Consider the following 24,057-nt stretch of genomic DNA (forward strand, 5'->3'; position numbering starts at 1 on the left):
GGAAAGGAGGCCTGAGTCAGCATTATAGTGGAAATGATTGGCCCAAGTGAGTGCTGCTGATTAGTATGGTCACTGTTATGGTTTATGTCTGGATATTCCCCCAAAGGCTCATCCAGGAATGGGGGCAGGTTTCTAGATTTTGTCACTGATTCATGGTCCAACGCTGGGATTACAGGTGTGAGTGCTACAACTAATCTTAGGTAGCTGACCTACATACAGACATACAGATATAGGACAGAAAGAATCTTCTCTCCATGCGCCTCCCTTTTTGCTCTTGTTGCTTTTGCTATTTTCCACCATGGTGAACTGTTGTCCTCTGCTACGAAGTGTTTATGTACCTTGGAGCCAGCTGAGTATGGACTGAAACCTTCACAGACTGTGAGCTAAATAAACATTTCCTTCCTTAATTTTGGACATCAGGTATTATGTCTCAGGAGAGGACTGCAAAGGCAGGAAGTGAACTGAGCCACCCTTCCTAGGGACGTCATGCATTTAGGGTCTGATTCACTGACTTATTTTTATTGCTGCAAAGTAGGAGGTGGTTTCTCAAAGAGGGCTAACTAGTGTCAAGTTCTGATCACATTTTAAAAGGTATACTGATGTCAAAGTATCATCCTCACGAATTATATAGAAATTGCAAAGAGAAAAGTACTTTATTTAATAATCTAATTATCTAACAGTCACCACTTTAACCCGACAAACTTAGCATCACAAATAGCAAGAAATTAGCTATTATCCATCTCTTATGGGGATATATTATGAAGTACAAAGCATCAACTATGAAGTATTCTTATTTAAAGTATTTAACTTGAATTTGATTAACTTTCTAGGCTGCCCATTAGTATGGCTACCATAAAAAAAAGAAAAGTAACAGAAAACAAAAAGGTTGCTGAGGATATGGAGACAATAGATGCCCTGTGTCTTGCTTATAAGGATGTAAAATAGTGTGGTTGCTATAAAAAAAAATGGTATGGCTATTCCTTAAGACACTTACACAGAACTGTCATATGATCTAGCAATTTTATTTCTGGATATATATTCAACAGAATTGAAAGAGCAACTAAAAAAGATATTTGTTCCCCCACGTTCCAAATAACATTATTCACACTGCACGTAAAATGAAGCATCCCACGTATTCATGAATTAATGGATAAGCAAAATGTAGTATATTCACTGGGTGTGGGGCACATGCCTGCAATCCTAGCTCTGTGGGGGCCTGAGGAAGGAGGATTACAAATTTGGGCCCTACCCTGAGCAATTTAGCAGGTTAGTAAGATCCTATGTCAAAAACAAAAATTAAAAATATAGCTAGAGATGTAGCTCAGTACAAAAGCTTTGAGTTCATGGAATAATTGGGGAATATTTGATATTGTAGAATTATTATTATATTTCTGAGGTGTATTAATAGCATTATGCTTACATAAGTTATATTAGAACAGGACAGTGGTCCTGAAGATGCATTCTGAGCTATTTGGGATAAAGTGTCATGATATTTACGATTTATTTTATGACTTACTTTCCAACAGTTTAGAACAATTCTAAACATGTATGCACATACACATACAAATAAAACAATTGTGGCAAAATATTAACAATGGTGAATAAGAAGGAGGGTATATAAGTTTTCATTACTTTATCCCTATAATTGTTCTGTGTTTGAAAATGTTGAAAGCAAACATGGGGCAGGAGAGGTGAAGAATTCAGGAAATGCCAAAGCCTGCCCCAAACCGAGAGCATGATCTTTTCTTTTTATGCATAAAATTTCTATGGCAAGACATGCACAGAGAGGAAAGACAAAGGAAAGTAGCTCTTCAGTGACCTTGTGCTTGAAACCTAAGTGTCTGTCTGTTGGGTGGTCCAGAGCACGTGGTTTAGGCCAATGGCTTACCTGTATCTCTTCTTTCTCTAGGCATAAACCCAAATTTGGGTGTGTTCTGAATAAAACAAAGCCCCAAAAGAGATTAAAGCATGGCAGCAAGCAGGAGACAAGAAAATTGACATCAAATGACATCTTTAGCCATACAGAGAGAGCTGCAAAGAAAGGGACACCACCCTTCCCTAAGCAGTGTCTCGCATGGAAACTCTCTACATTAAATAGACATGACTGCGGGTAGTGGTCACACATGGCAGTATTCACGAAGCAGAGACAGAAGGATCATTATGAGTTTGAGGCCAACCTGGGCTACAAAGTGAGTTCAAGATCATCCTAAATTCCATAGTGAAACCTGATTTTAAACAGACAAACAAAAAACAACAAATAGACACGATCTCTTGCTAAAGTATAAGAATGAAGGGTTGGGAAGAAAAGGGAAAGTGGTTTGAATTTCTTTTCTTCCCTCCCAATGCTGTAAATCTCCTGATTACTGCAATGTCTTTGAAGGAGTTGGCACCAAAGAAACGTTCCAGTCTAGGAGGTCAGCATCAGATAAAACAGTACTGTTGCTACTTTTCTTGAAGTAATGTCCAGCAACAAAGAGCTCACCCAGAAAAAGAAGTGCTTTGAGTTGAGTTAAAATGCTTAGCAGTTTGGAGGGAAAATTATCAATATCAGTGGTGACTTTTATAAAAGACCAAAGACTGATCTGATGTCAGTTTAGTAAAGGAAGCACAGTTTTCCCGGAGAAGTCATCTATTCCTGGTCCTTCCAAAAATGTTACCTTCCATTATAGTTAGCTTGTTTTCCACAACCTGAAAAATAAAGGTTCGGTTCACAGGCATAATTCAAGACCTGTAATTTGTAATATTGTGGAGACAAAGTAACTGAGATCTCTTTGATATAAATTATTGGTATCGTTGGGGGCCAGAGATATAGCGCAGTGGTATAGCACCTTCCTGGCAAGTGCAAGGTACTGAGTTTGAGGCCCCCCCCAAATAAATAAATGGCATTGTTACTCACAGTTTAGCAACTTTTGCACATATTTTATGATAAAGATGAACTCAGTGAAAGAGCAAATAAGATTTGAAGGAGAAGGATTAGAAAGGTAAAATTCTTTGAAACCAAGCAGGAAAATGCCAACCGTCATTTTAACTGGATATCATAAAATAGTCTTACATTGAACAATCATACAGCTTTACATGCAGCCTCCCTGAACTCTGGTCTTTTGTCAACTTCCTGAAATAATCAAACCATCCTTGCTCAGGATGAGAACGACTTTCTTTGGTGCCTTGCTGTATCTTTTCGTAAATATTTTTCTAAACATAAGAAGCAATTATTTTAGCTGGAAAAAAGTTTGTTTCAGAAGATGCTGGCTTACTTCCTCTGACTGAGAATTAGTTCATCTTACGATGCTATTACTACACCTTCAAGTTGTGTTGGGGTGTGGAGTGATGTGCCTGTCCTAGACTCTTGGTATCACAGGAAAGATCTGAGCCAACAACACAGAAGTAGAAGTGAAAGCATAGATTTTTCAGCAAGGATACACTCCTCAGAGCAGGAGTGGGCCAGTGAAAAGAGCTTAGGCCCTGAAGAAGCCAAGCATCACAGCTTAGATGTAGTTTTTACTGGGAGGGAGGAGCTCTTTGAACTGGCCCAGAAATTCACTCCAGTTGGGGACAAGTCTCCTTTCTGTTGGAGAGGGGGAGTTGTTGTCCTCACATGGATCTTTGTGGAACAGTTATGGTGCCCAGACCCCACTGCAGGGGTGGAGTGGGCTTGTCAAAACCACAATGTAAATGAGACTATAATTAGTTATAATCGAGTTAGGGTTACTTTCAGTTGTTTAGGATATTCTATAGTGCATACAGTCCCAGGCATGCCTTAGTTGTTAGAAGTAGGGGCTCATTGTGGTTTCTAGAGAGCTTACCTTGGGCCCCCCAGAAGCCGCCAGCACATGCACCCTCTTGTTTTTACCTGCCTCCTTTCAGGAATTTCTCCCCAACTCCTGCTTCAGAGGGATTTGGCAAAGTAAGGGAATCCGGCAACTGTAAATAGATATTTTCAATATAGACTCTGTGTCATCCCCCTCGCCCATATATTCTCATATATCACCTCTCAGGGAATACGACTTCTTCCACACCTCAAACAGCTGTTGAGAATCACTTTTTGTAATAAGAAATATTGCTGATATGGAACCAGAAAAATGTTTGATAGACATTGCATCCAACAATGAGAAGGAGGCAGTCATTGGCTCAGTTACTTTTTGGGCCTAGATTATGAATTTAAGCACACACAAAGCATAGCCTGGACCTCAAAAATATCTGTGACAGTTGCTCAGAAAGTAGAGGTTTGTTCAATTTCCATCTAACTTAAAGCTTCCATTTGGAAACATGAACCAAGTATCAAAGACACTGAGACAGCACCATATTCCCCAGGCCCCATTGCTTCCAATTGCCAGTATCTGTATCTTTGTGCTTGACGACTTTATCTGGAACCCTGGGACATTACCAGACCCAAAAATAAATAACAGTTCAGAAGTGTAGGGAAATGAACTGCTCCATCCCTCTGAACATTATTCAGCAATGAATGATGGGTGATCATGGACAAATATCCCAGCAATCTTTCCCCTTAAGGAGAATAATTTGAGGTGTGTGTTTTATACTGTTTCCTAGAGTTTCTTGTAGGATTAAGCTACAGACATCCATTTGTAAATGGCTAAATAATTCACTTTTTTATTGGTTGTCTTTTCCTGTCTGATTCACTTCCTCACTCTCTGGTTGGTGTTTCCTTGAATTATTCCTAAACAAAATACTTGCTCTTAAATTCTTGCTTTAAGATAATCCAATAGACGGATAATTCCTTAGAGTAAGTTAGCATCATTAAACACATTGGGAGCTGCTAAATGGAAAGGACACTTCTTCCTCCTTTTATTTCTCCCTTTCCTCTCCCGGACTCTGTCTCAGCTTGGCTGCACTGGCGGGATTCTCCTCTCTGGAGAGCCCAGTGTTTTTGCAAACTTGTTTATAGGTGTTCAGAGGTCCCCGCACTGTAGGGTAGTTGTAGGGGACAGAGTGAGTCAGATGTGATGCTGAGGATGTGAAAAGACCTACCCTTAACAAGACTAAGTCTCCCAAACTGTTCCTTAATGTTCTGAAAGATGCTAATAGGTAGAAACCCAAAAGGCTTGGTAAAAGGCTTGGGAATCACCGAATTAAGCACAGACTATTTTATGCCAGAACCTCTCAGGACTTTTAACAAGTCTTCTCTGAGAGATCACATCTATGATGCTTCCCAATCTCCCTGATATAGAAAATTTGAGGAAATATCCATTTATACCCTTAGTGTGGAAAGTGAGTTTTGAGAGATATATTTTCCCTTTCTTCAAATATGTCTTTTAATCATGAATGTTTTGAGATGAATTCTGGTCTCCATGCCAGAGGTGGAATATCTTCTCCCTTTTCTTCTCTGTGAAGCTGCCCTTCAATGGTGCTTTTACTCTTTATTTCCCTAGGGGCACCTAATCATGTGATCCAGCAACTGCCTGGCCTTTGTACTCTCCAGACTGCTTTCCCATGTGTTGATCTAATTACATCAACCGTGAAGATACATCTCGCAGATACTTCTAGATTAAGCATCCTTACCTGAGAAGCCACCAAATCCAAAACTTAATGCTCAACAAATTTTATGTTTTTGGTATTTGGGATTTTGGCTTTTTGGATTAGGGATACACAATCAGTAAAGTCTACACAAATATTCAAAAATTTGGAAAATCCCAAAATCTGAGACACCCCTGGTCCTATGCGTTTGGATAAGGGATCCTCAGCCTGGATTTAATGGATGGGGACTATAATTCCAAGGATTTCCCAGGATCACTTGGTGTATTGCTGCAGGCCAGAGGGATATGAAGCCATCAACCCAGACTAAGGACTCTTTATTGTTTCTATGTGGACTGAACTTTGAAAAATATTTAGTTAACAAGCAGACTTTCCTATAATGTGGGGCTTTGAAAAAGTCCTGGAACAGGTCGGGAATGAGGAAGACAAAAACACATCAATACTCAGGGAATGAGATATGGGATTCTTTCTAGCTGCTCTGTGGGTGAGATCTGTCATACCAGAAGATAGATGGCATCTTGGATAAGATCAGAGCTTCAAGGTAAATTGTGGTTTTCATTATTTAACTCCGCCATTTACCAGCTATGTGACTTTGGGCAAATTACTTGAATAATCTGAACCTCAATGTCCTCACTTATAAAACAGAGACAAGAATATTTCTCAAGAGGCTGCTATGAGGACAAGACTAGATAGGCACCTAAAGCTTTTCACACAGCAGACACGTGGCCAATAGTAGCAGTGATACAGAAAAGGTAGCTATTACTATTAGAATCTCATCTGCAGATTTTATTTTGGGGCATGAATTAATAATTTAACAAAAAACAGACATCATTTTGTTGATACCTTACCAAAAGTGTTATTTTCTAATCACTTTGAATAGTAGTTTGCTGGGGTTCTTTTTGTTTTCGTTTTATTTTGCTTAAAAGTGGGGCTAAGTAAGATAAATGTTTGAAATTTTTTCTCTCCAACAAAATAGTGACCTCCTTATACCCTCAACCTGCAAGAAGGAGAAGGAAAAGGAGGAGGAGAAGGAAGAGGAGGAGGAGGAGGAGGAGAAATTGAGAACTTATGGAACTATAACCTAGAAACCTAAACATTTCTATTTCAGCTTTTCTGGGAAATTTTGATGAGAAGCCTGTGCTGTAGTTTTAAATGGCATTAGGATGCCTATCTTTTGTCCCTACCCTTAAGCTCCTGAATGTGATTTATATTTTCTTGTTTTAAGCTGGTGCAGATTTATGAGACTTTAAACACCATAGCTGAAGTTATTGGGGGTTTAAAGGGATTAAGTAGGCCCAGCAGCACCCGGGGGTTTGCAGGTTGTTTACAAGATTTATCAGAATTTCTATGTTAAAAACCACTTTTCAAGAATGCTCCTAGCCTGGGTTTCAATCTATTTATTTTGGATTGAGAAGTGAATTCTTAAGATATCTCATAGTGGGACAAAAATCCACCCTTCTCGTACTTCTTGCTTGGTTCTTTGGGCTGCCTCCGCCCCTCTCTCTCCATTTTTCCTGTCTAGCCAGTTCCATTTTCTCTGCTGTTCTCCTTCTCTTTGCTCCCCTCCTCTCTCCAGCGCTTGATCTCTTTGTGTGCCTCTCTGTTCACATATTCAAACACTGAACCTCAGGCCCAACTGAGCAGTTGGAAGGAGCCTGGTGTGCCTCTCCTGCCCAGAGCTCCTTGCTGTGAGGAAGGCTCCAGTAGATGGGACAGCCTCATGGCGGGTGGTGGTGGTGGTGGTGACAGATCTCTGTGTTTACAGCAGAGGGAGCAATGACTCCGTGACTGAGCGGGTCTGTCTAGGGTGTTTCCAAATAAAGTGACCATTGAAGACAAGGCATTCAGGTTTAAGAGAAGCTTTATTGAGTAACCTTGAAAATAGTTCAGTGTGCAAGGTGGCATGTCGTCATATTCCACCAATGCTGGGAAGTGCCAGCATTTTTCTTGTTGCCAGTGATTATGCTCATCAGCCTCCAAGTCTTGCCTCTCAGGTTTCTTCCAAGTCTCAGCTCTGCCCTCCCTGTCAAATCAGTGTGGGTGTAGGGAACATGAACTCATTTTAATATCAGCCTGAACCAGACATCACTGGGAAGGAAATCAGAGGAGCTATTCCAAAGTCAAGTAAAAATAACTCCTGTGAGTACATATTCCATGATTCCATTTAAATGAAACCCTAGAAAAGACAAATCTAATATGTAGTGACAGAAAGTAGATTGGTGGGTTCCTGCCACGGTGGAGCAGGTTGATGGAGAAGTGGCACAGGAGAACTTTCTTGGATACTAGAAAGACACTTTGTTTTGATTGTGCTGATGGTTACACAGGTCTACAAAATTGTAAAAATTCATTAAAGTGTAAGTTAAAACAGGTGTAAACTATTCTCAATTTTAAAAAATCTATCTGGTGTTCATCCACTCTTTTTTTCTAAGTACTAATCTCAGAATTCTCCCCAGTCACTGGTGCTTCAACCAGCCCATGCTGTGCATCTTCATACACAACACGAACAACCCAAAGCAGGAGATAGAACATATAATCAGGTCTAATTGACTCTGTAATGTTTTCTGTGCATTTACATTCGCTGAGCGCAACCTGATTGACAGGGACAGAAGAAGCAGGCAGCCAAGAAATGTGGCAGGGGAGCCAAATTAAACAGCTACAGAGGAGAGACAACAAAAGGATGCATGACCACACAGGTGATAAAGCCGTGCTGACTCTGTAATGTGAACTGTGTATTGTATAAAAGTGCAAAGGGATTGGCAAGCTAGAGCAGATGCTCCTTAGAAATCAAACCCACTGGGGCTGGGGATATAGCTCAGCAGCATAAGTGCCTGTCTTGCAAGCAGGCTGTTGTGAGTTCGATCCCCGGTACCGATAAAAAGGAAAAAGACAAAAAAACAAAAAACAGAAATCAAACCCACCATACCAAGTGGTCCTGGCATTTGGAAAACCCAAGGTCTTCATTAACTCCCTGTTGTAGTCAGGGGTTGTGCAGAGAACAATTAGAATCAATACATGGAGTTTATAATATTATTTTTATGATGGTCATCCAGAGTTAGCACAAGAAAATGCAGGAAACCTATCCACAACACCGACACCATAGAATATTCAGTCAAAGGCCTGAATCCCACAGCAATGTCCCACAAGAATCCAGATGAAAACCCAGAGCCCATGACAAAGCCTCCAAAGAGTCCAACTGGAGGTCCAGAGCCCACAAGAAAGACCCACGCCAGTCTCTTTTATGGATCCATGCTGGGAAGGCCCAAAGGTCAGCGGTGGAAACCAGAAAGTCTATGCCAGTGGGGTGAAGGAGCTGTGCTGGTAGGTTGAAGGTTTTATACTGGAGGTGAGAAGTCACATTCACAACAAAGACCAGAGCTGTCCTGAAAAGCACCACAGCCACTCTCAGCGACATGGAGGCCCTGAGCTCCTCTGACCACAAGCACAGTCTAGTACCTGCCAGGAAGCCAGCATGACAAGTTCATCCTGGAGACCAAGCAGCACACGTCTTCCCTTCCAAAGCCAGGAAGCAATGCTCGATGGACCAGAGCTTGTCCAGGAAAACCAACACCTCAACAGCAACTCGTAGGAGAACCCATAATGCCTCAATGCCTCAAAACAATAATATACCTCAATGCATGTCCTTCTCCTTCTCCACATCCCCATTTATGCTGGCAACCTTCCTCAGGCGACATCTATGCTCAGCAGCATGGTGATTCAGTTCCACTGGCATTAAGTTAACCACCAGTTTTTAATCTATAACACTCCCTGTTTTTCATATCCTTGATTAAAATGCTGTTATTAAGTCAGGCACAGTGCCCTATTCATTCTGAGATCCAGATATCCCTTTTAAAGTTGGCTGGACTCACCCAGGGGATGACATAAATAGATGAAGAGATGGGTTTGAGATTTATGACACTGGATTTTTGTCCCTGAGGTGTGACCTTTTGGAAAATCACTTGATCTGTTTATTTGTTCATTTATTCACTTATTCACTAAAGCTGCTGAGCATCTATTACAAAGCAGGCAGTTCACAAGATACTGGGAATGCATAACAGAGACTTCACTTTCACCATCTGAAAACCCATTCCGGAATTCCCACACTGTCCTGACCACCAAGTCAGTGGTTGGCTCTATGGCCGTTAATACTGTGCCTTAGTGCTAAGGCTGCCTTGGAGGTATATCAAACATAAGACCCCCTAACTTCTCTGGTCTGTGTCTTTCCAAAGGGTAGTTCCAGGTCGTTGAAAGTATCTGCCATAAAAACTATACGGAAGTGAAATTAAACATTTTAGTTTTTGTTGTTGAAAAACTGCCTTTAACATAGCATCCAAGGTAGTTGTTAATTACTTATTGGCCCTCCCAGCTTCCAGCCACACTAGACTAGACCTAGCAGGTTTCATGGGCCTAACTGAACCATTCCCAGTAACCTTCCTTCAACCCGGGAGCTAAGGCCGCACAAGGTGAGTTCCAGCACACCTGCGTGGGCCCAGGGAGAGTTTAAGATCATTGCTCCCAGTGGTTAAGTGCCTGCCCAGCTTCCAGCCACACTAGACTGGGCTCTGCAGGTTTCGTGGGCCTAGCTTGGCCATGCTCAGCGACCCTTCTTCAATCAGGAGAGCTGAAGGCACATGAGGTGAGTTCCAGCACATTGGTGCTAGCCTGGGGAAATCTTTGAACCATCACCCACAGTGGTTAGGAACCCACCCAGCTTCCTGGAACACCAGAGGTGGCACAGGAGGTCCTGTGGGCCTGACTGGACCATGCTCAGCAACCTCCATTCAGTCTCAGGAGCTGAGGGTATAGGCAGCCATTTCCAACACACCCAGGGGAAGCTTTGGAACATCACTTGATACACAGAAATATAGGAAAATGACAAGATGAAAGACCAAAATGCAATCTCAAACCTCCAGCCCATCCCAAGAAAGCCTAGGAGCCATGTATATAGAAGAAAATATGTGTCATATATCTGAAATACCTGAAATAATACCAATTGAAATACAGAAGCAACTCCAGGAAGCTTTAAAAGAATTCAAACTAGAAATAATCTCCCAGGTAAAAGAAGAAATGATAAAAGTAATGAAAGAAATGCTGAACACATCTAAAAAAGACAGTTAAAAAATTAATGGAACAATGCAAAAATAGAATCCCTGAATGAACAATATAAGAAACAAACAGAATACATGAAGCAGATTCAAAGAGAAATACAGGAAATCAAAAATTCCATCAAAAGTTGTCAAAACTGCCTCAATGAAGGTGAAGATAGAATTTCAGACCTCCAAGACAAGATTGCAGCTAGTGGACAGGAAAGGAAAGATCTTTTAAAAATAACATGGAATCAGGAAATAATTCAACAGCTGCAAGATGATGCAAAGAAAAACAACATAAAATTAATAGGGATAAATAAAAAAGAAGGGGACAACACAAATGATATCAAGAGACTATTTACAGAAGTAATAGCTGAAAATTTCCCAAACATGAGAATGGAAACTGACATACAGATTAGTGAAGCATATAGAACTCCAAATAACCATAACCAAAATAAAATTATACCCAGACATATAATAATCACCATCCCAGAAATCCAACGTAAGAATAGAACATTGAAAGCTCTTAGAGAGAAAAGACAGATCACCTATAAAGGAAAATCTATCAGAATCACAGCAGACTCTTCAACACAAACAATAAGGTCAAGAAGAGCATACAGTGAAGTATTTTAGATCCTAAAGGAAAACGACTTCCAACCTAGGCTGATGTACCCTGCAAAACTGTCCTTCAAAATAGATGGAGAAATAAGATACTTCTATGACAAACAACAGGTGAAGAACTTCCTGATCACCAAACCAACCCTGCAAAGAATACTGAAAGACATTCTAGATACATATAGGAAAAAGCAAGGAAGACAATTAAACAGAATGGAAAGGTAAAGATGCAACAGCAGAAAGATAACATGTCAACAATAAAACAACATATAACAGTTATAACCATTAATGTAAATGGTCTCAATGCAACAATTAAAAGAAACATACTGGCAGAATGGATCAAGAAACAACATCCAACCATATGCTGTTTACAAGAAACCCATTTAACCCAAAAGGAAACTCACAGACTGAAAGTCAAAGGATGGAAAACAATACTTCATGCAACAGGAACTCAAAAAGAAGCAGGGAGTAGCTATTCTGTTTGCAGACAATGTGAACTTCAAACCAAGAATGATCTGAAGAGATAAAGAAGGTCACTACATACTAGTTAGGGAAAAACTTGAAGAGGAAGAGACAACAATCTTAAATATATGTGCACCAATTTCCAGAGCACCCAGCTATACAAAGCAAGTATTAACACAAATGAAAATTCAAATAAGCAATAAAACAATTATAACAGGAGACCTTGACACACCATTGACACCAAGGGACAGATCAACCAGACAGAAACAGCAAAGAAATAACAGAACTGAATCACACCTGTGAACAAATAGACTTGATAGACATATACATAGTGTTCAATCCAACAACATCAAAATATACATTCTTCTCAGCAGTACATGGGACATTCTCTAAAACAGACCATATTCTAGCCCACAGAACATATTTAAGTAAATGCAAAAGAGTTGAAATTATCCCATGCATGTTTTTGGATCATAGCACCATGAAACTAGAAATTAATGATAAAAGAAACTTCAAAAATCCCACAAACACATGGAAATTGAATAATACACTCTTGATCAATCAGTGGGTCACAGAGGAAATTAAAGAAAAAATTAAACAATACCTACAAGAAAACAAAAATACAAATACAATTTACTGGAATCTGTGGGATGCAATGAAAGCAATCCTCAGAGGAAAATTTATTGCACTGAGTTCTCACATCAGGAAAACAGATTGAACACAAATGAACAACCTGATGCTACACCTCAAACATCTAGAAAAAGAAGAGCAAGTCAAGCCCAAAGCCAAAAGAAGGGAGGAAATTATAAAAATCAGAGCAGAAATTAATGCAATAGACACTAAGAAAACAATCCAAAGAATCAACGAATCAAAGAGTTGGTTTTTAGAAAGAATAAACAAAATTGATAAGCCTCTAGCCAACCTTATTGTAAAAAGGAAAGAAAAAGCTTAAATTCATGCAATAAGAAATGAAAAAGGTGAAATCAGTACAGACTCTGTGGAAATACAGAAGATCATCAACACCTACTTCATAAATCTCTACTCTTATAGGTTCGATAACACAGAAGAAATGGACAGTTTCCTAGAAACATATGAACTACCATAGCTGAGTCAAGAAGATGTAAAACTGCTGAATAAACCAATTTCTATTAATGAAATTGAAAATGTAATTAAGTCCTTACCTACAAAGAGCCCAGGCCCAGACGGATTCACTGCGGAATTTTACAAGAAATACAAAGAAGACAATGCCGACAACTCTGCAAATTCTTCAGTGAAATTGAAAGGGAAACAATCCTTCCAAAGGCATTCCTGGAAGCAAATATTACTCTAGTAACAAAACCTAAGAAAGACCCAACTAAAAAAGGGAACTACAGGCCAATCTCTGTAATAACATTAGATGCAAATATTCTCAAAAACATGTCTCAATAAAATATTGGCAAACAGGATGCACCAAATCATCAAGAAGATTATATACCATGACCAAGTGGGATTCATCCCCGGCATGCAGGGATGGTTCAACCTACGAAAATCAATAAACATAATACACATAGCAATAGAGCCAAAAGTAAGAATCACATGATCATTTCTGTAGATGCAGAATAAGCTTTTGATAAGGTCCAACACTCATTCATGATAAAAACCTTACAGAAAATTGGAATAGGTGGTCTTTACTTCAATATGATAAAGGTCATCTATGACAAACCAACAGCCAGCAATGTATTAAATGGCCAAAACCTGAAAGCCTTTACCTTAAAATCGCACAAGACAAGGATGTCCCTTATCACCACTCCTATTCAACATAGTACTAGAAATACTAGACAGAGCAATTAGACAAAAGAGAAAAATAGAGAACCAGCAGCAGCTCCTGAGATCCACGCCATGTTGGAACTTAGGATGCTGTGAAACCAAACAACCAGCCTGCCTCCTTGCTAAGCAATAGTGAACCTACTGATGCTGATGCATGGCCTAGAACCAAATATCCCATTCCCCTATCTCCTTCTCCCCCGCCCATTAGCAAATGGGAACCAGAAATCTGAGTGTCTCCTGGGAGGTTGACATAACAAATAAGGGGACTTCCTTCTACCATCTCTTTGAAGGCAAATATTTTTATTACTGTTTTGTTCTTTTCTGACTAATGGTATTGCTCTATTCAATATTCTGTTTTAACAAGTTCTATATTTCATCTCATTTTTATATACGTGATTGAAAGAACAACTATTATAAAGATAACAAAATATACTGTGATACCTATTACTATTATCCCGTTAACTTGCTGTGAAGTTCTGTACCAATTTCACTGTACGATCTTAGTTGGCTTTATTCTGACTTGTTCTGTTGTATACTTTCAAAATAAAATTTTAAAAAAAGAGAGAAATAAAAGGAGTAAAGATAAGAAAAGATAACATGATACTTTACATAGAAGATCGCCCAAACTCTATTGAAAGACTCCTAGATATAATAAATAAATTCAGCAATGTAGCTGGATACAAAGTCAATACTCAAAAATCAATAGCATTCCTACACACTAACAACAAAATCACAGAAAGAGAAATAAGAGAAGCCACATCCTTCACATGAGCATCCAAAAAAAAAAAAAAAAGAAATAATTAGGAATTAATCTCATGAAAGAAGTAAAAGATCTTACTTATATAGTAAGTATAATAAGTAAAAGATCTTACTTATTATAATCTTAAGATTATAATACCCTAAAAAAGAAATCAAAGAGGTTCTCAGAAAATGGAAAGACATCCCTTGTTCATGGATAAGAATAAATACTGTGAAAATGGCCATTCTCCCAAAACTGTTATACAGATTCAATGCAATTCCAATGAAAATACCATTAACATACTTCATAGATCTAGAGAAATCACTCCTAAAATTCATCTGGAACCAGAAGAGACCTAGAATAGCAAAGGTAATTCTAAGCAGCAAAGGCAAGGCAGGAGGCACCACAATTCCTGACTTGAAGTTACACTACAAAGCTACTATAATAAAATCAACATGGTACTGGAATCAAAACAGATCTGAAGATCAATGGAATAGATTAGAAGATACAACCACAATTACAAATACACTCAATCACCTTATCTTTGATAAAGGGGTCAAATGTGCTCACTGGAAGAATGACAGTGTCTTTAATAAATGGTGCTGGAAAAACTGGCTCTCTACATGCCAAAAACTAAAACTAGACCCAGGCCTATCACCATATACTAAACTAAAATCTAAATTGGTCAAAGATCTGAATATCAAAACAGAAACACTAAATCTGTTGGAAGACAAATTAGGTAAAAATCTTGAAGACATAGGGGTAGGTAAAGAATTAATGAACAGGAATCAAACCGCACAGGAAATACTTCTCAGAATCAATAACTAGGATCACGTCTTATTAAAAAGTTTCTGCATATCAAAAGAAATCTCCAGCATAGTGAAAAAAGAACCCACAAACTGGGAAAAGACCTTAGTGAACTGTCCCCAGACAAAGGACTTCTGTCTAAAGCATATGAAGAATTAAAAAATCAGACCCCTGAAATTCAAAGACCCAACCCAAAAATGGGCATCTGAGATGAATACACAGTTCTCAGATGAAGAAATACAAATGGCAAATAAATACATGAAAAAATGTTCATCAATATTAGTCATTAGAGAAATGCAAATTAAAACCATACTGAGATTCCATCTCACTCCTGAAAGAATGGCCAGGATCAGAAAATACCAACAACAAATGCCGGAGAGGCTGTGGGGAAAAAGGAACTCTCCTGCACTGTTGGGAGTGCAGACTGGCGCAACCATTGTGGAGGTCAGTCTGGAGATTCCTCAAAAAGCTGGGATTGGAAGTCCCATTCATTCCAGCTATTCCACTTCTAGGCATATTTCCAGAAAACATCATACCATAGTGATATATGTGTACCCATGTTTATGGCAGCACAATTTGTAATCACCAGATCTTGGAAACAACTGAAGTGTCCAGCAACTGAGGAATGGATAAAAAAGATAAGGTATTTTTATACAATGGAGTACTATTCAGCTATAAAGAATGATCTCATTAAGATATTCATAAATAAATGGCCACAACTTGAGACCATACTCATAAGCGAAATAAATCAAATTCACATGTCTAAATACCATATAGTCCCCCTTGTTTAAGAAATGGTAAGAGTACATAAGATTTTATGGTAATCATGATTTTCTATTACACTGCTTTGAAGCCTTATGTTTTCATTCATTAGTTGGAATGGTTTTATTCTGTTTTGTTTGATTTTATTACATGTGATGATATGAACAGCTATTTTGAAGAAAACAAGACATTATGGCAGTCATTGCTGATTTAATATCATCTTGCTTTGAAGTCCTACAATGCTTTTGTTCTTCTGTTTCCATTGGTTCTATCATGTTGTGTCTTATTGGATTTTAATATGTGTGATAATATAAACAAATTTTTATGGAAAATGAGACAATAGAATAGCTATTGTTCATTTTCGATTATTTGGTTCTGAATGCCCTGTAATACTTTCATTCTCTTAAATGATTTTATACTATTTTGTTATGCTTGATACTATTGTATGTGAAGGTATGCTCAACTATTTCAAAGAAAAAGACATGGTAGCTATTGTTAATATCAGTTGTCTTGTGGTAAAGTGCTGTGTTGCTTACATTGTTCTGTTTTGATCTGCTTGGTTCTGTCCTCTTTTGTCTTAATATCTTTAAAATAAAATAAAAAATTAATTAGTGTCTCAAACTTATATATAGTTATAAATCAAGTTAACATTTGATCTATAGCCAGGCAGGGCAATAGACCAAGGTTTTGACAAGCCTTTCTCCTTGATTGGCAGTGTATTCAGTCCCACTCCAAGAAAAATTTACCAGTCAATAAACATGGAATCGCCTCTCCTCCTAAAATCCTCTTTGCACTTATTTTCAAGCACCCAAAATCCACAGGATCTTTTGAAGCATATAAGATCTGTTCACTTCCAGATAATCAAACCAACTCTAATGGAGTGGAATTCAAGTTCTACTTTATCCATTTATAGTATGTGACCCTGGGAAGTTTCCTAATCTCTGTGTACCTCAGTTGCTTCATCTAGAAGTAGGAATAATATGTACTTGGAATTAGTGTGTGGTTTAATTTAGATAAAATGACATAAACATAGTGCACAGGCAATAGTAGAAAAACAATGCTGGTTGTTACTAAAGCTTGGCAGAGATCAAAAGCCCACCACAGAGTAGGATGTAGCCCATTGAGTCTTGGAATGGAGGGACAAGAACCTAAAGGCCTTTGTTTAGTGGGTAGCTGTTATACATGTGGGAGGAGACAGGATCTTCTGATTATTAATATCAGAACTATGTATTATCTAAACGGAAGGATTGACATTCTAAGAGCAGAAGTAAATCATTCATCTGGCCCTGACCCCCAGATGGGAGGGGTTTTCTTCTCCGTGGAGTGTCCAACTATAGGAACAATGCATATGGAATAACAAACAGAGAAAAAGTCATGCCCCAGCCAGCTGTGGCGGCCATATCAGCAGATGCCACAGTCAGATTATCTCCCCACTCCCCCAGGAAAAACTGACATCGCCTAGCCCCCACCAACAAAGAGCACTCTTCACCCAACAGGTCACAATCAGCGTCAGAAAGAGGGCTGAGAACCTGAGGATACAGCACGTCTGCTCATCCAAGAAAAACAGACAACTGGCTCAGGCTGTGATTCTCATCTGCTGGAATTCACAGCCGGCAGAACAATGACCACATTCATGAACTGAACTTCTGCTTGCTCTCCTTTTCCAAAGACTTCCCTCCACACAGACAGCCAACTGTGCTCTGCGACTTGTGGTGTTAGCACCTGGAAGTGTTGGATGGCCTTGATTACTGGGTAATAAAATCAAACATGAGTGATTTTAAAATACGGTTCCAGGATCCAGACATTTATAATTACTGGGGCCTCAAATAAAAATAGATTTCTACATAGGTAGAGACTATGTATTTTTTTCCTGCTTTATATGCAGTAGCAAGCAAGGGATTCTTTCTTTTTCTTTTTTCTTTTCTTTCTTTCTTTCTTTCTTTCTTTCTTTCTTTCTTTCTTTCTTTCTTTCCTTTCTCTCTTTTCTTTTATTTCCTTTCTCTCTTTCTTTCCCTCTTCTTCCTCCTCCTTTTTACTGTTCACAGTACTTGGAATTGCATGTAGGACCTTCACATTGAACTACATCCTAGCCTTTTTCATTTTTTATTTTTTAATGGTCTATCTCTAAATTGCTAAGTTGCTAAGGCTGGACTCAAACTTGTGATTTTTCTCTCTCAGCCTCCCAGAGCACTGGGAGGACAGTCATGTGCTAGGCTTACAAGGATTTTTTTTGGAGCGGGTGATCATCAGTCATCCTGGTTTTCCTGGGAATCTTTTTGTTTTAGTGCTAAAAATTCTCATCTCAGGAAGTCCCTCAATTACAAGCATCCTAGAATGGTTGGTTATTCACTCTAGACTTGGTATATAATAGATGGCCAATACATTTTTGCCCATCAAAAAATACGGTTCCAGGATCCAGACATTTATAATTACTGGGGCCTCAGTAGATGTGTAGCGGGAATCATAATGTGTTATGTTGGGTTAACTGCTAGAGATGAGACTGTCTAATAGATACAGATTAGAAGTTGAGCTAAGCATACTAGCATATTGGTTTGATGTTATGTAGGTCTGGTTTGAGTCTTTCAGTACTTCTTTCTGTCTCTTCTTTTGATCATACTGGATACATCTGGACACCTGGTCAGCAAAAGATTTCAATTTTAAAACAATTGAAACATGATTGTTTCTCTAATTGTTAATGTTCTCGTATCATCATCTATAGAAGCCAGGTGTTTAACTATGATCCGTAACATACACTTGAGAGGGGAAAAGCATTTTCCTAGTCAAAGAAACTCAAGCTTTGTGCTGGATGCTGCAGAGCATTCAAAATGAGTGAAACAGAACCTTTGCCTTTAGCAGTTCTCAAACTATGGGGCTTGTGAAAAACATGCATGAATATTTATGACATGAAGTAGATTTGATTCATATATGCTACTGATACAATTTTTATTGTATAAGATACATGACTCTGAAGGAGATTGGTTTTGAGACATTATAGAAAGCCTTTTTTGAAAAAGGTGGAATTTCAGGTGGGCTGTGAAGATTCAAAAGTTGATTGTGTGGTAGGAAAAAGGTAACTGTCTGGGTAGAAGACACATTACAGATACGGTAGTAGTTGCATTAGGCTACTCACGACAGCAACCTGACTGCAAGGCCTTAACTGAATCAGACAAGTTGTGTTCATGCAAGAAGTCCATGCTGAGGCATCAACTTCAGCGGTCACCAATGTCCCTGTCTCCTTTTCTCCTTCTCTTTTATCATTTACAGCTTGTGACTTTGTTGCCTTATGTTCACAGGATGACTCTTCTACCTGAAGCTTCATGCTTGTTGGTAGGAGAAGAAGATGGAAGGACAGGAGACAAAAGAGAAAAAAAGAAAGGAGGGTGGGGATGGGACTTACGAGAGTAAAATTTTTCTCTATCTTTATAGATTTGTGTGTGTGTGTGTGTGTGTGTGTGTGTGTGTGTGTGTGTGGTGTCACATCTAATGACAAGAAGTGGCTGCAAAAGAGTCTGGGAAGGTGAGCACATTGCCCTCTCCAATCACTGTGCAGTTCCATTAGTAAGAAGGCTTGGTAGAATAGGAGGGATTAGGCAACATGCCATTCCCGTGCCTTTGAACAGAAGCCCAGAGCTAGGAAGAGTTGGGACTGCTGGACAAATGAGAGTAAAGGTAGACTCAGTCTCTCTCTCTCTCTCCCTCCCTCCCTCCCTCCCTATCTCTCTGTCTTCATCACTGTCTTCCACTTTATCTGTTCCTCTCATCCTAATCTTTTTCTTGCACTCTTTTCCACATTTTGATCCTCTCTCGCCTCTTACTGTAACACATATCCCTGGGGGATGCTTGGCAGATGTTCCCAGCCTTGAGATGGGAACAGAGAGGAAAGCTACTTGGGTCCACTTGGTGCCAGAGAGGCTCCTGGGCTGCCTGGGCTGTGTGTCTGGCCACCTCATTAGTATGTGTAACTCTTCTTAGATAGTAAGATATGGTTTAGTTTTTTAACTGTGAAATTCCCTCTGGCTTCCTTGGACACAAGTCTCTGATATGATTAACAGGGACTTTCTCTTCAAAGGTCAGTAGGAACTGTGGCACGCTTGAATGTTCTTTCTACTTTTTGAGTTCCCATCTCTTCCCGATAGTTGAAGGCTGGCGGGGAACAAGGGTGTGGAGCCTGCATGGTCAGGATCTGTAGGAAATCCATATTGCTTTACCTCCTGCAAGTTTTCTCAGTGAGGCACAGTTTTTGGTTACCACATTTCCTCAAAAGACAGGATGAGAGGGAATGGGTTTCCACTGCAACAGGAAAGATTAAGAGTAGAGGTCAGAGAGAACTTTGGGGCTCTCAAAACTATGTATCAAACGGGCAGAGACCAGGGGATGTTTTGGCATTCTCTTGGAATTGTTAAAGTACAAGACAGATTACTTTCTATCCTCATGCTAAGCAGAAAATAGTGTGACAGAGGAAACAGCTTTCTGTTAGAAATTTCCTGTGCAGTGGGGACTGAGGGCTGGGAATCAAGATTCGAGGCCCAGTTATCTTTTGCCAGCTTCCGAGAGTCAAGGCAGACCATGCTCTGGATGCTGGCTGCCTGCTGCAACAGAAAAGGCCACCCACTTCAATGTCTAGAGACACTGAGAGTCCTCCAGCTTCACACATTTCTATCCTTTTTTCTTTCTACTCTCCCTGCCATCCCAGATTTTAAATTATGCATAGCTAACTCTATATTGAAAAACAAAACAAAGATTTGGAAACCTGACCATCCAGTCTAGCTACTGTCTTATTTCCTCTCTTCATTGCCAGAACCTCATGGGCAGAGGACTCCACTGCACCGCTGTCATCCCTTCCCTCACAATGGCTCCTGTTCCACTTACAGTCTGTTCTGTGCTCCACTTTGCCTCTTGCCACACACACACTCTTACGCTTTCAAAAAATTTTTGGTGGTCCTTGGGATTGAATGCAGTAACTTTGTGTCTGAATTTTTAGCCCTTTTTCTTTCTTTTGAAACAGGATTTCACTAAGCTGCCCAGACTGGCCTTGAATTTGTGATCCTCTACCTCGGCCTCCTAAGTAGCTGGGCTTGCAGGCGCTGTGCCACCATTCCTGGTGCCATTGGTTTCTTCCCTGTTCCTTTTCTCCTGAAGGTTGCTCATCACCTGCTACTTAGCCCCATGACTCAATCTCCGCTGTCCTCACTTCTGTATGTGTGCAAGTACATCCATGTGTGTGTGTGCATGTGTGTGTATGCATGTGTGTGTGTGTACACATGTGGAACAAAGCCAGGATGTGCTGCTCTAACACTGGGGGCTGCGTTCCTATCCCCTTTAAAGTTTTTAGGAATTTTTTTTATTTTGAGACAAGTCTTGCTAAGTTGCTCAGGTACGACTTGAACTTACGATCCTCCTGCTTTGGCATCTTACATAGCTGGAATTACAGGACTGTATCACTGCTAGCAGCCTTAGTATGTCTCCTCCTGAAACCCTTGTGTGTGGTCTCCAGCTCCATAACATGCTCCTGTGATGTGTGTGTCTCTCAGGCCTATTTTTCATTTCAATCACTGATTTCATTTCCTCACCTTGCTTAAGGATGGGGGAAGTTGGCAAGTTACTCTAAAAATTTAGAGTCCCAGAGCTAGCTGAGTATGGTAGTCTGTGCCTGTAGTCCCTGCTACTTGAGAGGTTGAGGTAGAACCCTGCTAGAGCACGTGAGTTTAAGGCCAACCGGGACAACATGCAAAGACCCCTAGAGAATGACATAGCAACAGAACAAAATGAAAAACCACAGATCTAACAACTTTACTAGCATGGTGTTAAAGCAGCAGATAACCTTTTGAAGGAAAACTGGTGTAAGTATGACGACAGAAGAGGCAGGAACCCAACAAGTCTCAAGTTCTAGTCTGGGAAACTGGAAGAATAAAATCAAGGATCTGCTGTACAGTTGACACCGATTTGATCTGAATAGAGTTCCAGACATTTGAGTAGATGATTCATCCAAGAGAAAGTTACGGAAATGGATAGGCGACATTTTTATCACATTTACTGTGGCTTGCTCAGCCAGTTTCTAGCTCCTGTATCTATATTTCCAACTTTCAAGTCCTCTCTCAGGCTTTGTGCGGACAGTTCTAATTCTCCACTGAAAATTGCCACCAGGATTTCCATCATCACTTCAGACTCCTCAGATAGGCGAGGAAATGTGTTACTGAGAAACTGGCCCAGCAGTCCTGCGTCCTGGTGTCCGCTGTGTGGCTCTGGGCAGGTTCCTTTACTCTCTAGTTGATAACGTTCTTGTTGATGAGACCAGATTAAATAATATCTTGCTAAACCCCTTTCACATCCTTCCTTCTGCTCTAGCATTCCTGTTTGTCATGCTACTACTCTCTGCTACCTAGTCAAGCCTGGAAGACATGTGTGACCCCTGCTTACCACTCCCCCTTCCTGCCCACACCTACGCCAGTCCGTACGCCGGCCATCAACACATCCTATTGCTTCTTGTCGCCTTCCACAAGTTTTCACTTTGATTGACTTAGTCACATCCCAGGCAAGGTGCTTAGTATCTCCTCCTAGGTCCCACTGCTAGTTTTCTGGGCATACCACCGTCCTAAAACACTTCTCCAAACTGTGCCATAACGTCTCCTTTCTTCACAAATCTTCCAAGAAGGGAGGGAAGGGGACATCTGTCAAAATGATTTGTATGGGAACATCTCTCTTCTTTCCACCACTCTGACGTTCTTATGGACCATAGGAAAAAGTTTTCCAGGCTAGCAACCTCCTCCACATTGTAAAGAAGTCATGCTATGAAAATTTTAAAAGTTAAATATTATGTGTATTACAGACCATGAAAGTCTCATAAAATTCTTTTAAGGTAACTGGTGTTTCCTTGTAAGCACATATAACTTTTCCTCATTTAAAAACACTTTTTAAAAAACATGTTTACTGAGGTCTAATTGACATTTGAGTCCATAGTTGCATGGACTCAAAGAGCACATTGGATCAGTTTTGACCTAAGCATACAGTACCACAGTCAAGAACATACCTGTGACTTTTGGAAGTTCCTGTGTTCTTTGTTGTAATCACATTCTTCAGCACCCCATCCCAGTTTTCCATTTTGGTCTTCTTTAGACAACCACTGATCTGCTTCTGTTGGTGTAGATTATTTGCCTTTCCTAGAATTTTGTTAAAATGGAATAATATATACTCCTTTTTGTCTGACTTCTATCATTCAACTAATTATTTTGAGATTTATGTAAATACTGAGTAGCATAATATTGTATGCATATATCATAATTTGTTCATCCAGTCACTTGCTGATAGATTTTTGGATTGCTTCCTGGTTTTGGCTATTATAAACGAAGTTTTTGTGAATGTTTACGTAGAAGTCTTTGCATGGATATTTTATTTCTCTTGGGCAAATCCACTAGTAGAATGGCTGGATCACATGGTAGGCACACTATCTAAGAAACAGCCAAACTGTTTTCTGAGGTAGTTGTATTTTTTTTTTTTTAATACTGGGTGTTGAACCCAGGGCTTTCATACTGAGCTATATCTACAGTCTACTTATTTATTTATGTATAAGTTGCTAAGTTGCACAGTTGGGCTCAAATCTGTGATCCTCAGTTTGGAGTATCAAATGTATCTTAGCTTCCCAGAATGTTGGCCTGTCATATATTCTTTTTTTTTTTTTTCTTTTTTCTTTTTTTTTATCGGTACCGGGGATCGAACTCACGACCGCCTGCTTGCAAGGCAGGTACTTATGCCGCTGAGCTAAATCCCCAGCCCCACTGTCATATATTCTTAACAGAAGTGCAGAAGAGTTTAATTTCATATCCTCATCAACATATCATAAGTTCAGTCATTTTAATTTTACCTATCCTAATAGATGATGGTAGTTATTGTGATCTAATTTGCATTTTTCCAATGAAATTTTCTCAAGTGCTTATTTGCTGTGTATATGTCTCCTAAATTAAGTGTTTCCTTAAATATTTTTCCTTATTTAAAAAATTGGATTGTTTTATTATAAAAAGTTTAAGAGTTCTAAATATATTTTGGATACAATTCTTCACCAAATATGTGATTTTCAAGTATTTTCTCTTAGTCCATGGTCTGTTTTTTCATTCTATCAACGATTCCTGAAAAGAGCAGAATTTCTTAATTTTGATGAAGCCAAATTTAATATTTATTTTTCTTTTAAAGATTATGTTTTTGGGTTACATCTAAAATACTGTTGCCTATCCTAAGGTCACAATGATTTTATTCTGTGTCTTTTAGAAATTTTGTAGAGTTGAGTTTTATATCTAGGTC

General features: G+C 39.4%; 1 long non-coding RNA gene across 1 annotated transcript in view; it reads right to left on the reverse strand.

Annotated features, from left to right (window-relative positions):
- Positions 1-24,057, reverse strand: part of LOC134470523 (uncharacterized) — a 36,802-nt gene that overhangs the window by 10,255 nt on the left and 2,490 nt on the right. The window contains exon 2 of the long non-coding RNA XR_010039460.1: positions 22,793-22,922. This is a non-coding gene — a long non-coding RNA (uncharacterized LOC134470523). The remainder of the gene's footprint in view (positions 1-22,792; positions 22,923-24,057) is intronic.

This window comes from Cavia porcellus, unplaced genomic scaffold (assembly GCF_034190915.1).
Source record: "Cavia porcellus strain 051 isolate PalLab524CR breed Dunkin Hartley unplaced genomic scaffold, mCavPor4.1 scaffold_15, whole genome shotgun sequence".
Classification (NCBI taxonomy): Eukaryota; Metazoa; Chordata; class Mammalia; order Rodentia; family Caviidae; genus Cavia; species Cavia porcellus.